Source organism: Macrotis lagotis, chromosome 8 (assembly GCF_037893015.1).
Source record: "Macrotis lagotis isolate mMagLag1 chromosome 8, bilby.v1.9.chrom.fasta, whole genome shotgun sequence".
Lineage (NCBI taxonomy): Eukaryota > Metazoa > Chordata > Mammalia > Peramelemorphia > Peramelidae > Macrotis > Macrotis lagotis.
The window spans coordinates 20,334,086-20,349,245 of record NC_133665.1 but is presented as its reverse complement, the minus strand read 5'-3'; the positions used below and the strand labels follow the sequence as shown (position 1 = coordinate 20,349,245).

The 15,160-nt window shown below is 35.8% G+C and overlaps 1 protein-coding gene and 1 pseudogene across 1 annotated transcript in view; both read right to left on the bottom strand.

Annotated features, from left to right (window-relative positions):
• The window catches only part of LPAR1 (lysophosphatidic acid receptor 1), a 291,018-nt gene extending 280,267 nt beyond the window's left edge, over nt 1–10,751 (bottom strand). The window contains exon 1 of the mRNA XM_074196493.1: nt 10,598–10,751. The gene's annotated coding sequence lies outside the window, so the exon portion shown is untranslated. The remainder of the gene's footprint in view (nt 1–10,597) is intronic.
• Nucleotides 10,752–12,745: 1,994 nt separating this feature from the next.
• LOC141494722 (alpha-enolase pseudogene) lies at nt 12,746–14,290 on the bottom strand (annotated as a pseudogene).
• Nucleotides 14,291–15,160: the final 870 nt, after the last annotated feature.

The following is a 15,160-nucleotide window of genomic DNA, read 5'->3' as shown; positions in this document are numbered from 1 at the left end:
CCCTTTTCCCTTATATCCATGCCCTAAGACAATGCGCTATCATTGTTAATGCCCTTGTTAAGGCTCTAAAGCACAATGGTGAAAGGCAGGGCTTCCTGTCAGAATGTAAGACTTGGGAATTCATAAGTCATAATGTCCAACTTATATTTGTACAGAAATCCCCTTTATAATATCTCCCACAACTGATCACAGAATTTTCACTTAATCTTCAGAAAGGGGCACCTACTATTATCCAAGTAAGGCAGCTAATTCCCATTCTGATTAACTTTATTAACTAAGATCATTTCCATATAGTGTGATAAAATTCTCCTTACTCTAGCCACTGAGAACCCAGAAGAGAAATACTTTTCCCCTTCTACTATTCAATCCTTTGAGTTTTTGTGTGTGTGTGACACAGGTATGTAACATATGCATGTCATATAGTGATATCTATATGCCTACATACATGTCCTCTCTTAATTCTTATCTTTTCTAGCCTAGATATTCTTAATTCCTTGTTGTTCAGTCATACCCCCCATTTACATGAACCCTTTTGGGGCATTTCTTGGCAAAGATACTAGAGTGGTTTACCTTTGCAAGCTCATTTTACAGATGAAGAAAGGAAGGCAAACAAGGTTAAGTGACTTGTCCAGGGACAGCTAGGTGTTGCAGTGGATAGAGCATCACTGGTCCTCAAGTCAGGAGGACCTGAGTTCAAATTCAGCCTCAGATACTTAATACCTACTTAGTTATGTGACCTTGGCAAGTCATTTAACCCTACTCCCTTGCAAAAAACAAAAACAAAAAAAAGTGATTTGCCCAGAGTCCCATGCTGGTAAGTGTTTGAGGCTAGATTTGAACTCAGAAAGAAGCAGTCTTCCTGACTCCAGGCTGGTACTATGGACACTGTGTCACCTAATTGCATATTATATATTTATTATGAAGGACTTGTCATCTGCAAATCTGATCAGCATGTCATCTATGCCCTCATCTAAGTCATTGATTTAAATGTTAAATAGCTGAGAGCCAATAACAGATCTCAGACATTCTACTCTTGAGTCTTCTCTACAAGTTGATGTAATTAGTAATTATTTGGGGGAATTTGTATTCATGTACATATACATACAACTATTTTCTTCATGCTTACAATGCTAGCATGGGAGACTCTTATCAAAGGCTTCACAGAATCATTCTCCTCATCTGTCTGTCTAGTAACCTTGCAAATGAAGCATATGAGGTTAATTTAGCATGATTTGGTTTTGATGAAGTCATGCTACTATTAGATAACATGGCTTGCCAGGAATCAGTGAAGTTGGCCCACCTAAAGTTTGCAAATCCTACTCTCTTCCTTTATTTGAAAAGCAGGATATCTATTCTTTATATATACATATATAGATGTGTGTGTGTGTGTGTGTGTGTGTGTGTGTGTGTGTGTGTGTGTGTGTGTATATATATATATATATATATATATATATATATATATATATATATATATATGTTATTCTCCACAATCCTTCAAAAATCAGCTCAAGAATCACTTTGGCTGGATTCTTAGGTAATTTGAACTCTTTCTCTCACTAAAGAATTATACTCATTGGCAGAGAAAATAGCAGAAAAATAAGGATTGAGTAGTTCTTTCTTCTTCCTGTACTCTATTACTATAGTCCTACCCAGCCTATATGGTAGTTCTTTCCTCTCTTTGTTCCTCCTATTTTCTCCCTAATAATTTTTAAAGCCCTTTTTATTAAACTTAGAATTCATTGCCAATTTTGGTATGATTCAACACTTTGATAATTCAGTGATGAAGAGAAAGGCAGAAACAGATTCAGATGCTGAAAATAGAGTAGGAGTGGAAAAAGAAGAATTTCATTTATAACTCATTCTCTCTCTCTCTGAGACAGCAAAAGATGGAATCTGGTCACATCTATCAACCATGACATACCATCCATTATGATGGTTCACAATGTTCACTGGGTGGCTCTACTTTGGAGTTGTAGGAACATTGTGGAAATTTTCTTCTTGCTATGAGAAAGGAAAGTGTCCAACAAAGGATCTAGGTTTTCTATTTTTAATTGGAAAGCAGGGAGATTTGTTTATAGAAGATCAGGCAAATTTAGTTCCACTGACTAGAATAATAAGCAATGTTAATGGATGGATTAAAAAAAGGTGAAGCCCTTCTTTGGAATGAAATTAGTGCTTTAAAAGCACAAAAATTTGAAGAAGTTGACACCTAATTGCTTCAATTTTCCCCTTTACTTTCTTCAGGTCTGGTAGTCTCATGCTAGGAAAAAAAGTCAGGTTATATGATTTTTTTCTCACTTCTATATAATGAGATCTCTAAATGGAGGTCTAACAGAATCCTAAGTAGGTATAAAAAGAAATAATGAGCTTTGCTGTTGTTATCCTAGATTTTATCAGCAGAGAATTTTAAAATTTATTCTGTTGTGACCATGTAACAATTGCTAAAAAAGAGTTCAGAAAAACTTAGGCTTGTATGAACTGATACAGCACAAAGGGAGAAAAATGCTTGGCTTTATAGCAACTAAAATAATATAAAGAAAAAATACATGAACATCATCAAAATTCTCATTAAATGAAATAGACAATTTTGATTCCAGAGAATTGGTGATAAAATATACCTCCTTTTCTCAGTAAAGAAAATGGGTACAGAATTTTACTGTATTTGTTTTTGTTTTGCTACATACATTATCAGAAATGGTTAACAAATCAGTTTACAATAATTCAGTATGGGTCAATTAATTATGTACCTGGAACTGTGTTGTATACTTATGACAAAAAGATAAAAATCAAAACAATTCTTGCCTTCAAAGAAGTTACATTCAGTAGGGAGAAAATATATTTAGAGTTAAAGGAACTTTAGAAACCATTTAATCCAACTCCATTTTATAGATGAGGAACCTGAGGTCAAGAACACTTAAGTAATTTACCTACAGTTAGACAATCGGTAAACATCTGAGGCAGGATTTGAATCTAGCTTTTCCTGATCCTAAGACCTGTATTCTACCTTCTTTGACACTATTCAAAAGAACATTTGTAAATGCAGAGTGTTCCAAAAGTCTTAGCATGCCCTAATTATTATTAACTACAGAAATATAAATGCTACTAATTTATATAACACATCATTTTAAAGTTTTAAAATTTTTTAATAATTATATTGTTTTGTGAACTGCCAAAAATAAAATTTTCATTTCTTTGGACAAAACTGTCATTTATAGATAAGGAAACAGGTCCAAAGAGGTTAATTTATTTATGTTTTAATGAATAGATCTGGCCATGTCTCTCCTAGGCTCAAACCCTTCATTAGCTTCATACAAAGTAGGGACCTAGAGTGAAGCGCAAACTCTTCTTTGTCTAACATTCATGTTCTTTTACAATCTAATGCCACTCTTACTTTTTAGTTTTATGCTTCTTACTATTACATACTATACACTCCAACAATTTGGGCTATTCACCATCTGCTATTCATGTCCATAGCATGTCCATGCCTTTGTTCTTTACATAACCAGATATTTATGAACTGGGCTTCGAGTCAGGAAAAATAGCTTGAATCAGACCTCAATCACTTACTAGCAATGAGACTCTGGCAAGTCATTTAACTCTCTTAGTCTCAGTTTCCCCAACTATAAAATGAGAGTGATAATAAATCTCCTACATAGGATTATAGCAAAGATAAAACAGATCTGCTCTTAGAGGATCAAATGAGATACCATTAAAAAAAAAAACAACTTTGAAGGACTTTGCTACGTTGTTGTTGACGTTGATATGCCTGAAATGCCTTGCCCATACCCTGGCCCCTGCCTAGTGAATTCCTTAATATTTCAAATCAAATGTGATCTCTTCATAAAGTTCTTGTGATGCCACTAGTTGAACTCGACCTTTCCTCCTGTCTCCAATCTCATTTTTCCACAATACATTTCTACACGTCTCTTTGAGTATATACCAAAGCATCAGCATCATAAGACCTTATCTCAGTCGTCTAGCTTACTCAGCACCTAGCATTTTATTCTGCATACACTCTGTTTATTTAGTGGTTGTTGAATGAAATCTAACATGAATTAAAAAACACAAAACTCTAGGACTGGGAACTAGATTTAACATTCTCATAGTATAGATGAGGAGGTTTTATAGAGAGGTTAGTCACACAACAAATTAGTGTCTGTGTAGCCTTAAATAAGCCACTTAATTTTTTAGCTTGTTTCCTCATCTGTAAAATGGGAGATAATTATAGCCACTGCCTAACAAAGTTATCGTAAGAATCTAATGAAATAACATATAATGTGCTTCATAAACCTTTAAGTGCTTCCCAAATGCTAACTATTATCATATACCTATATACCTACACACATTCTTCTGCTTTACACACACAAATGCATAAACATAAAATTTCAGCATACTGAGACAATTAACAAAATGAGATCATGAATGTCTTAATTCTTTGTGATTGAAAAAAATTCTAAGAATATAAAGAATTATTGTTACTATTCCTAGTATGCATAATAACTGAAAAAGACCTCAGTAACAACCCTTCTAGTCCAAATCACACCCGAAAAAGACTCCTCTTCATTGTGATATATCTGGCAAGTGGTAAACCAGTCTCTACTAGAAGACCTCCAGTGACACCCCTAGGAAGCCCAGCATTCCACCTTCAGATAGCTCTAATTTTTAGTAAGCCAAACTTTTGTGACTTTCACCACTGCTTCTGATTCTGCTTCCTGGGGCCAGATGAAACAAGTGTAATCACTCTGCCACATGACAGCTCTTGAAACACTTGAAGGTCATAATTTTGTTTCTTTCTGGGTTTTTTTTTATGGTTTTGACTGATGATCATCTGCGAAAGGCAGCCAGCAGTTTGTATGATATGTTTGTGTTCCCCTGGATTTTTATGTGTGATTCTGTGGTTTTGTTTTGTGCTGATTCAGAGTCCAGACATTATAAAGATTCAAATTTTAATGACATGCATGTCCTTTCAGTTCATTTCTTAACATGAACATTGAAACATAGCAAAAAGGAAATAAGAGCCTCCACTTCAGAATTCCAGATACTTTAAGAGAAAAGAGATTCTTCCCAATTAAGAAGGACTTGAAACACCAAATTCTTTAACTTGAAAATTGGCATTTTTATAAGCAATAACCTCATGTTATGAATCTGAGAGTCACAAATGATATTAGAAATGGTGACAAGATGCTTAATGGAGGTTTAAAATTTAAGTGAGATAAAGAGATAGGGAAAGAGCATTTGGTTGATTTTGATGTATCCAAGTTACCTGAGTCATTTGAATTATATTCTCAGGTGCTAGAGAAATTGGCAGATGTGTTTTCTAAACTGCTATCAATAATAGTTAAAAAATAATTAAGAATAGATTAATTACTAGATGATTGTAGTATAAATGAGTTCCCTATTTTCAAAAGAAGAAGGAAAGAGAATAGGAACCTTAAAATTATAGACCAATAAGCTTAACATCAATTCCTGGCAGAAGTTTAGAATTATTAGTAAAGAGTTGGTTAGTGAACATCTAGAAAAGAGAGTAAAGATAACAGAATAGGACGAGTCAAATTTACCTCATTTTTATTTCCTTTTTTTTGGTCAAAATTACTAAAAGGCAATTAAATAAACAGAACTTACATACAGTTTAGCAAAGTATTTGTTAAAGCAATAAACACTATTCTTGCAGTGGACAATAATATAGTTAAACAGATTTGGAAGAATTATAATGGCACCTCCAAAGAATAGTCATTAATTGTTTGAAATAATCTTGAAAGAGGGTTTCCAGCAGAGATCTCTGAGAGATCTGTGCTTGGACTTGTATTGTTTATTACTTTTATCTAATTCTTTAATGAAGTGGCAACATTATCAAATTAGACTGATGACAACAAAAATAAAAGATAGGAGGAATAATTAACATGCTAGATTGACAGAGCCAAAATCCAAAAAGTTTATAATAGGCTAGTAAATTTGATCACAATGAAATTTAATATATATAAAGGCTTATACTTGAGCTTAAGAAATCAATTTCACTATTACAAAATAGAAGAGACATAGATAGACAACAGTTTATCTGAAGAAGATCTGGAGGTTTTTTTAGTGGGGGGGTTTGCAAGGCAAATGGGGTTAAGTGGCTTTCCAAGGCCACACAGCTAGGTAATTATTAAGTGTCTGAGTCCAAGTCTGGATTTGACATCAGGTACTCCTGACTCCAGGGCCAATGCTCTATCCACTGTGCCACCTAGCTGCCCCAAGATCTGGAGTTTTTAATGGACTTCAATTTCAATATGGCTGCTAAGAAAAGTTAAAGCATTCTTGAGATATATTGATAGGGAAGGTTTCCAGGATTGAAGAGGTAATTGTCCTTCTGCACTTTACTCTTTCTGACCCTATGCCAAGTATTGTCTTGCATTCTAGTGTTATGCATCATCATATCACCGTTAAACTAGAAAGTAACCAGATGAGGGTACCTAAGATTATAATCAGCCATGAGTTCATGTTACTTGAGGATCTTTTTAAAGGAACTAGAGATATTTATCTAGGAGAAGAGAAATTTCAAAGGAGTCTTTGGTAGCTATTTTCAAATTATTGAAAGGTTGTTGTGAAGGAGGGACTAGATATGTTCTGTTTGAACCCAAAGGACAAAACTAGGAGCAATGGGAGGACATTAAAAAGAAGTTGCTTTAGATTTGATATAAAGAAAAACTTTCTAACAGTTGGAGCTATCTGGAGGATGGAATGAGTTGCTTGGGAAAGAAATAGGATCCATCTCATTGAAAATTCCAAGAAAGAGTAATTGATCACTATTTTGTGGGGTGTTTCATAGTCTCTGAGTTCTATGATTTTATGAAATGAGAACAGTTATCTCCAAATCTTCTCCACAACTCATGAGTCTTACACAGAAAAAATGAACCAGTTCTGGTTGGGTTTTTTTTAATCCTGTTTCTGCTACTTGTTATTTATTTAATGCATGACTTTGGGCAAGACTCCTTGACCTCAGTTTCCTCATCTATAAAACTGGGGATTGGACAAGATTATATCTAAGGTTCTAAATTTTTGATTCCATGCTATTTCACATGGTATTCACATGAAAGTCTAGTGAGCAGTTGATAATACAAACTATATTCTGTTTAAAGAAGATAATGAACTAGAAAATCTCTATAATTCCTTCTCTGTGACCCCATGAACTAAGATTATTAGGTTGCACAGAAGCCAGTACTATTCCCATTGGCCATCTGGAAGATAATCCCAGAAGAGAGGTGTGGAATAGGAAAAATGTCCACTAGAACCTGTTTATCCAGGCCAAAGACCTCTAAATTTGGAAGATAAGGAACATTTCCGTGTTGTTTTTAATTATCTGGAAACTGACCTTTATCTGAGGAAGAGTCTAAAAAGGAAAAAAAAACATAAGCATGGCTCTTATGATAGTACCTTTGTTTTCAAAATCATTAGAAATGTATTGTAGAAAAACTGAATCCCATGTTCCTGGTTCCCCGTTTGGAATTGCATTAGAAGAATCAAATTATACTATGATAATAAACTTGTCCTTCAAAGCAGTTCAACAATTATTTACTGACCTTTGACTATAAAAAAAGTAGTGCATAGGGAAGAGATATGATGAACCTGAGAAATCAGTGCAAGTTCAGACATTTGTTAGCTTGGGCAAGTAACTAGCCATTTGGAATCAAATCTGGGTTCAAATAATCTTTTGGGTACTTATGAGTTATCAACCTATTATGTGACATTGAGTAAGTCATAATGCTAGTGAATCTCTTCAAAAGATAATAATAATAGTTGTGCTTCTTAACAATTGTGAGAAAATTTTTTGAAGGACATGAACAGTCAATTCTCAAAGAGAAAACTGAAGTTTATCTATAGCCATATAAAATTATTTCATAAAAACTAATAACTAGATGAATGTAATTTAAAGCAACTCTGTGATTGACCTTATAAGCTATCAGATTTATAAAGAGGAGGAAAAAAAAGAAAGAAAATAAGCAAATGTTGGACAGATTGAGGAAAAACAGGCATTCTGCAAATAATTTGGAACTATGTCCCCAAAGTACATATCCTTTGACCCAAGTGATACCTTAAAGAGATTAAAGAAAGCAGAAAGACCCATATGTATAAAAATATATATGACAGCTTTTTTCTCATTTGAAAATCACTAATTTGTTAAAAAAAAACCACATAAGATATTTGAAATATATATATATATATATATGTGTGAATAGGATTTCTAATGAGAACAAGAAAAAATTTAGAATGATTCCTAGCCCCATGCATATTCATTGATTATTTCATCTAAAAGATTAATTTTAATTTCATTTTTGCAAATGAGAAAACTGGTACTCAGAGAGGTTAAATGATTTGACCAGAGTCACATAGCTAACTAGTTCCAAACTCAGCAAGTTGCTAACTCTATGAATCAAACTCTGAGGTATCATTTCAAATCTGTTCTTCCAACAAAAATGTTGATAGGCCTTTTGACTTACCAGTCCTGGGCTTTTGTAATGGCTGGAATTTTTCTACCGAATGCTTTAATTTTTCCTTATTTCCATACCCTGAAGCATTTTCTGCTAAAATTCTAATCAATAAGTAGTCTTCTCCATATTAAACTACATATTATTCTCTTGTTGAATCCTTCCAATGAACTAAAGCCCATGGAGAATTTCTGAGCGTGTCTAGATGTTACTGCATTTGTGGACATTGCTGAAGTATATCTCCTCTTGACATAGTTGATTGTATTTTTATGCATCAGATCAGCAGGCATAACTTTGGGGCTCCTCATACACACTTTAGGATGTGAATATCTCCATATACCAAGAATGGGAAAAATATTTTATACAACAATCATGTATCTCTATCATGTACAATTTGTCTTAAGCCTTAAATGTTAAAGTACATATTAAATATAACAAGTCCATTTAACTTGATAATCAACAAATGTAAACATTTACTTATGCAAAAGATAGGATAAGAAGACTATGTAGGAAGCTGAATCTATTATTTGAAGTTTAATTAAGATAGATTAAATTTAACATTATAGTACCAATATTATCCTTTAAGTTAGTCTGTATGTTCTTCAGAATTATCTTCTGCACTACTCTGTATATTTTAAAATGTTTCATTGATAATCTCTTATTTCTTCTTTTATTTTGCAATACTATTACTACTCCATCTCTTCTCCTACACAATTCTCTCCATAAAAGTTCTTCCCACCCTTATAAAAAAAATAAGTATAGTCAAGCCATTTGTTATAGTGGTCATATCTAATGTGCTTCATCATTAGTCTTCTGGAGTTGTCATTGTTTTGATTATACTTCTTTTTCCTTTGTAATTTTGACATCATTGTATAAATTACCTCCTGATTGTGCATATTTCATTATGCATCATTTCAGGCAAGTTTCTCTCAGTTTCTCTGTATTCATCCCTTTCTTCATTTCTTATAGCATAAATAGTATTTCATTACATTCTTCTACCATAATTTGTTCTGCCATTCCCAAACTGATAGGAATGACTCTCCATTCTTTACTACAACAAAAAGCAATACTGTAAATAGTTTTCTACATATTAATCCTATCCCTTTGTCTTTGAACCAAGTCTTCAGAGCATAAAAGTATGAATAAATTATTGTCTTTTGGAATTTTCTTCTAAATAATCTTCTGGAATAGATTGACCACTTCCCATCTCCACCAAGAGGCAATATTGCCTTTGTCCTCCTACAATCTCTTAAGGATTATCATTTTCCAACTTGATGGATATGGAATGTAATACCAGGTTATTTGGATTTTCATTGCTTTTATTACTCCTTATTTGGTACGTTTTGCCATACATTTTCCCTTTCTGATAAGAGTGCCTCATGTTGAAAGAATTGGAACAACTTAAGTCAAGGTTGTAGCACCTATTCTCATCTTCCATTTTGCATAAAAGAGAATGTTACAACAACTTGGGTCACTAAAAACTGTCTCACTTTCAGAGGATTCTATTTCTTTTACCAAGCTGCTGATTTGGCTTTCATGATTTTTCTACATCGCTCTCATTTCTCCTCTCAATTTTTCCTCTACCTCCCTTAATTACTTTTCAAAGTCTATTTTGAGCTCATCCATAGTCTGAGCCCATTTTCTATTTCTCTTGGAGGTTTTGGGTATGGAAACAGAAGCTTCAATTTTGTTGTCATATGAGTATGTATTTTGATCTTCCATAGGACCAAAGTAATTTTTCTATGGTCAAATATTTCTTTTTTCTGTTGTTTGCTCATTTCCTCAGCCCAAGACTAATTTACTAATTTACAAGGCTTTGGGGCTTTTTTTGGGGGGGACATCCCACTGGGACCTTTATTCCTCCAAGGTCTTATGCTCTCTTGCCTGTGCTTTGATATGTAGATAACCACAGATGCTCCCCTCTGCTTTGGAGTTGTGAGGAGGATCCCTGCTCAGTTATCTTAGTATGGAAGGCCAAACTGCAACCTGGATCTGAGTGTGGGCAAATAGCAGAATCCTGCCCCAGGGAGAGCAGAGAGATTTCTGCAGATCTCCCCCAACCCCTTTACTGTCTGTGGACTATGCTCTGGAGGTACAGGCTGGTTTCCCCACTTCCCTCTGCAGGTTCTCACCTCAGGGCTGCTCTGAGGTCAGAGTACCTCAGTCCACACTCATTCTGGTACAGCAGAATTCTCTTACCATCCCTTCAAGCTGCTCCTGGTGATACCTGGGCTGGGCTGGGCTGCGCTATGGCCAGGGCTTTTTTCCAACCCCTGATCCGGTTGAAACACAGCTTTCCCATGGAACTTCTAAATTATCTTGGACTGGGAATTTGTGTCACTCAGTTTTTCTGTGGGTTGTGCCCTTCTAACTTTTGGCTATAGTCATAATTTGACAGCTTTTGTAGGTTTGGGGGGAAGGAGTTTCTGGGAAATGTTTCCTTTCACATTACCATCTTGGCTCCACCCTCTAATATGCCTTGTTCATTAACTTCAGTCTCTCAGAGAACCAGAAGGGTTGCTTCCAGGATTAGTCAATTAAGTTTTTAAGTAACATCTACATAACAAGCTCTATGCTAGTCACTGGAGATAAAAAGACATAAAGAAAATATTTATTTCTCATAACATTTTGCAAGGAAAGAGCATATACTCAAAGATAACATGTATAAACATAAGTAAACATATACAAAAAAAGGAAGGAAATTTGGTGGGGAAGTCAATAGAAATTGAGGGGACAAGAAAAGGCCTCATTTAAGGAGTTATATTTGAATTTAGCTTTGAAAGAAATAACAGAAAGAGATGACAGTGAAGAGGGAGTGCATTCCAGGCAAGAGCCAGTATAAAACATGGAGGCGGAGGATTTTCATATATAAACAAGTAGGCTATTTTGACTGAACCCAGAATACATAAAAAAGAGTAAGTACAACTTACCTGGAAAGGTAAGCTGAAATCAATTTGTGAATAGTTTACTCAAGAGAAGAGTTTACATTTATTTCAGAGGTAATAGAGGAGCACTGGAGTTTATTGAACAGGGTGACATTATGGCAACTTAGTGAATGAAGAACTGAACTGAATAGACTCCTGGTAGGGATACAAATTAGGGTTGTTAGTCATGTGAAAGATGACAAGGCTCTGAATTGAGTGGAAAAGCGAAAAACATTAAAAATGAAGAGTTAATATCAATAAGACTTAACAATTGATTTTGTAAGGCTATAGGGTTAAGTGACTTGCCCAAGGTCACACAGGTAATTATTAAGTGTCTGAGATAGATAAGTAAATATAAAGTCTCTGAGATCACATTTGAACTCAAGTCCTCCTGATGCCAGGGTCAGTGTGCTCTATCCACTGCACCACCTAGCTGCTCCCTACTATACATTCTTTGAAAACAAACAACCAACCAAAAAACCCTCAAATGCTATCTCCTACAGGAAGTTTTCCCAGAGACTTTTGCTCCCCTTCCTTTTGTTTACACTCCTGATGAATTCACAGATTATTTCTTAATTCCATACAGATATTAAGTCTTTTCTGATCTTTGGGACAGAAAATGATTGTCAAATATTTAAAAGACTTTAAAAGCATCAGTCCTAGCATAAGATGGGATAGGAGATCCATAATAATAACTGATATAATTACATTATAACATTAGAAAAGTAAGATTCATTTGTAGCAGTCATTCAGGAAAGACTTGGATTTGATGCTTTGTGAGGGAGCTAAGTCAGTAAACTCCTTAAAATTATAGTTCTTCCCAGCTTGGGGAAAATCAAAGCTATCCCAGTATTACAAATGGAAGGAAAAAATTTTCCTACTGCAATGGCAGTTTTTAATTCTCCTTTTAATTCTCCTTTCTACTGGAATGCCAGTAGGAAAAAAGGTTACCAGAGAGACAGAGCAGCAGTCACAGAAGAAGCAACAGTAGCAAATACTTTCCAAGAGATGAATTCTAAGACTTTTAACTACAAGATCTGCTTCCTTCACCAGTTTCACCAGCTGATTCATTAAAAGAATTCAGAAGTGTGTGTGACAGAATCATTTCTTCTTAAGGAACAAGGCAGAATGGGAAACTTCACTATCTGCTTTTCTCTCTGTTTCAGCACTGCATGCAATAAGTGGCATGATGATTATATTCTAGATAAGGAAAAGATAATGTCATTTTTAGTAGGGGTTTTTTTGGATTACTGAATACTTTTATTCTGTACATAGAAGTCACTAAAGGATCTGGCCCGTGGGCTTGTTGGGGGGCTACATCACAAATATATGACTCTGCACATAAACACTGGGGGTGAGAACAGATCATTCTACCCAGTCACAAGATGAGGTCTTCCAAAAAAGGACCAAATGATCAGGTACCAGAAGAAGCAGTGAGAACACAGAAAGGTGGAAGAGAGCGGGGTGGAGTTATGTAGCAGAGCCCCCATCCCCAAAACAAAACTGGTCTACTACTTGGTGCTGTGCATTCTTTGGAGGACTTCTACTGAGGTGACTGTCGCCTACTAGCTCTGAGGCTTCATGGTCATGGAGCTTACTTGGCCCGAAGTTTTCTGAAGTTCCTTCCAGCAAATTTAGCCTTGCTGCCCAGTTCTTCCTCAATTCTAAGAATTTGGTTATACTTGGCCAAACACCGAAATTGGCAGGGGGGCCCCAGTCTTGATCTGCCTGGTGCAGAGACCCACCACCAGGTCTACAATGAAGTTATCTTCAGTCTCTCCAGAATGATGGTAAACCATTACTAGCCCTACCCATTGGACTGAGCCAGCTTGCACGCCTAGAGAGATTCAGTCACAGAGCCAATCTGGTTCACTTTGAGCAGGAGGCAATTGCAAGCTTTCTCATTCACAGCCTTTTCAATGCACTTGGGATTGGTCACTGTGAGATCATCCCCTATAACCTGGATGCCTGCAGTTTCAGTAAAATTCTTCCAAGCTTCCCAGTCATCCTGGTCAAAGGGATCTTCAATAGACACCACTGGATAGTCCCAGATGAAGGTCTTGTAAAGGTCCCCAAGCTCAGCACGTGAGATGTATCTGCTGGGATCATCAAGAGACTTGAAGTCCAAGTCATATTTCTCAGACAGGAAGAATTCAGAGGCAGCAACATCCATACCAATTACAACCTTGCCAGTATGGCCAGCCTTGCCAATCGCTTCCTTCAGCAGCTCCACAGCTTCTTTATTCTCCAGGATGTTAGGAGCAAATCCACCTTTATCTCCTACATTAGTGGCATCCTGTCCATATTTCTTAATCATATTCTTCAGGTTGTGGTAGACCTCAGCTCCAACGCGCATGGCCTCCTTGAAGTTTGATGCTCCAACAGGGAGGATCATGAACTCTTACATTGCTAGCTTGTTACCAGCATGAGAGCCACCAATGATCACATTGAAGGCTGGAACTGACAGGATAACTTCTTCATTGCCTGCAAGATCAGCAATATGGCAGAACAAGGAGACACCTTTCTCTGCAGCCCCAGCCTTACAAACAGCCAGAGACACTCCCAATATGGCATTCGCTCCAAATTTAGATTTATTCTCAGAACCATCCATCTCTATCATCAATTTGTCAATCTTCTCCTGCTCCACAACATTCAGTTTCTTGCTAATCATGGGTCAGGGCAATAGTTTTATTGATGTGCTCAACCACTTTTGAGACACCTTTCCCCATATAGTGGGGTCTTATCATTGTCTCGGAGCTCCAGGGCTTCATGGATGCCAGTAGAAGCCCCACTGGGCACAGCAGCTCTGAAGAGACCTTTTAAAGTATAGAGATCAACTTCAACAGTGGGGTTTCCACGGGAGTCAAAAATCTCTCTTGCAATGATCTTCAAAATCAACATGTTGAATTTCTGGATGGGGCTGGCTCCGTGGGATTCAGAGGAGAGAGGCAGAGTGGTTTTTTTGGTTTTGTTTTTGCCATAAAGAATGTGATAAGAGGAAGAAAATCATGCATGGGAGTTCAGTATTATAAATTTTAACTGCAGTCAGCATTTTCTTTCCAACTTTGCAGAACAAAAGAGTTACTTGGAACCAGGACCCCTGCTCTAGTTTAAAACCAAAGCTAATCTCCTTATGACCAATAGGCTACTCTGAACATTCAGGTTTTTCTCTACCCACTCAGGAGACAGAAAAGAATAAGAGCAGAGGTTCTTTGTCTGTTTCCTCAACTATAAAGTGGAGAAAATAATATCTCCCTTCATGGATCGTTGTATCAAATGAGATGATACTTATACAGCTCAGTGCTTGCTTAATGCAAGTCTGTTTCTTTCTTTTCTAAATAATATTTTGATACATTTTGTTTTTAACTCACCTATATTTCCCAAAATAGTCTTCCTTTTTCCCCTCCCAGAGAGCCATTCCTTGTAACAAACAATAAAACGAAGAAAAACTCATCAAAACTAACCAGTATATCAAAAAGTCTGACATTCAATCCAGTATTCCAAACCCATAGTCCACATCTCTGCAAAAAAAAGGGGAAGATTTCTTCTCATATGACTTCATGCAAGTCAAGCTTGATCATTTTAATTTTGCAGCATTCAGTTTCAATTCTTCTATTGTTCCTTTCATTTATCTTGCTGTAGTCTTTATGTATATTGTTTTTTCTGACTCTGCTTAATTCATTTTGCATAAGTTCATATAAGCTTTCTTATGCTTCACAATCATCTATTTCTTAGAGCAAAATAATATTCTAATACATTCATGTACCACAA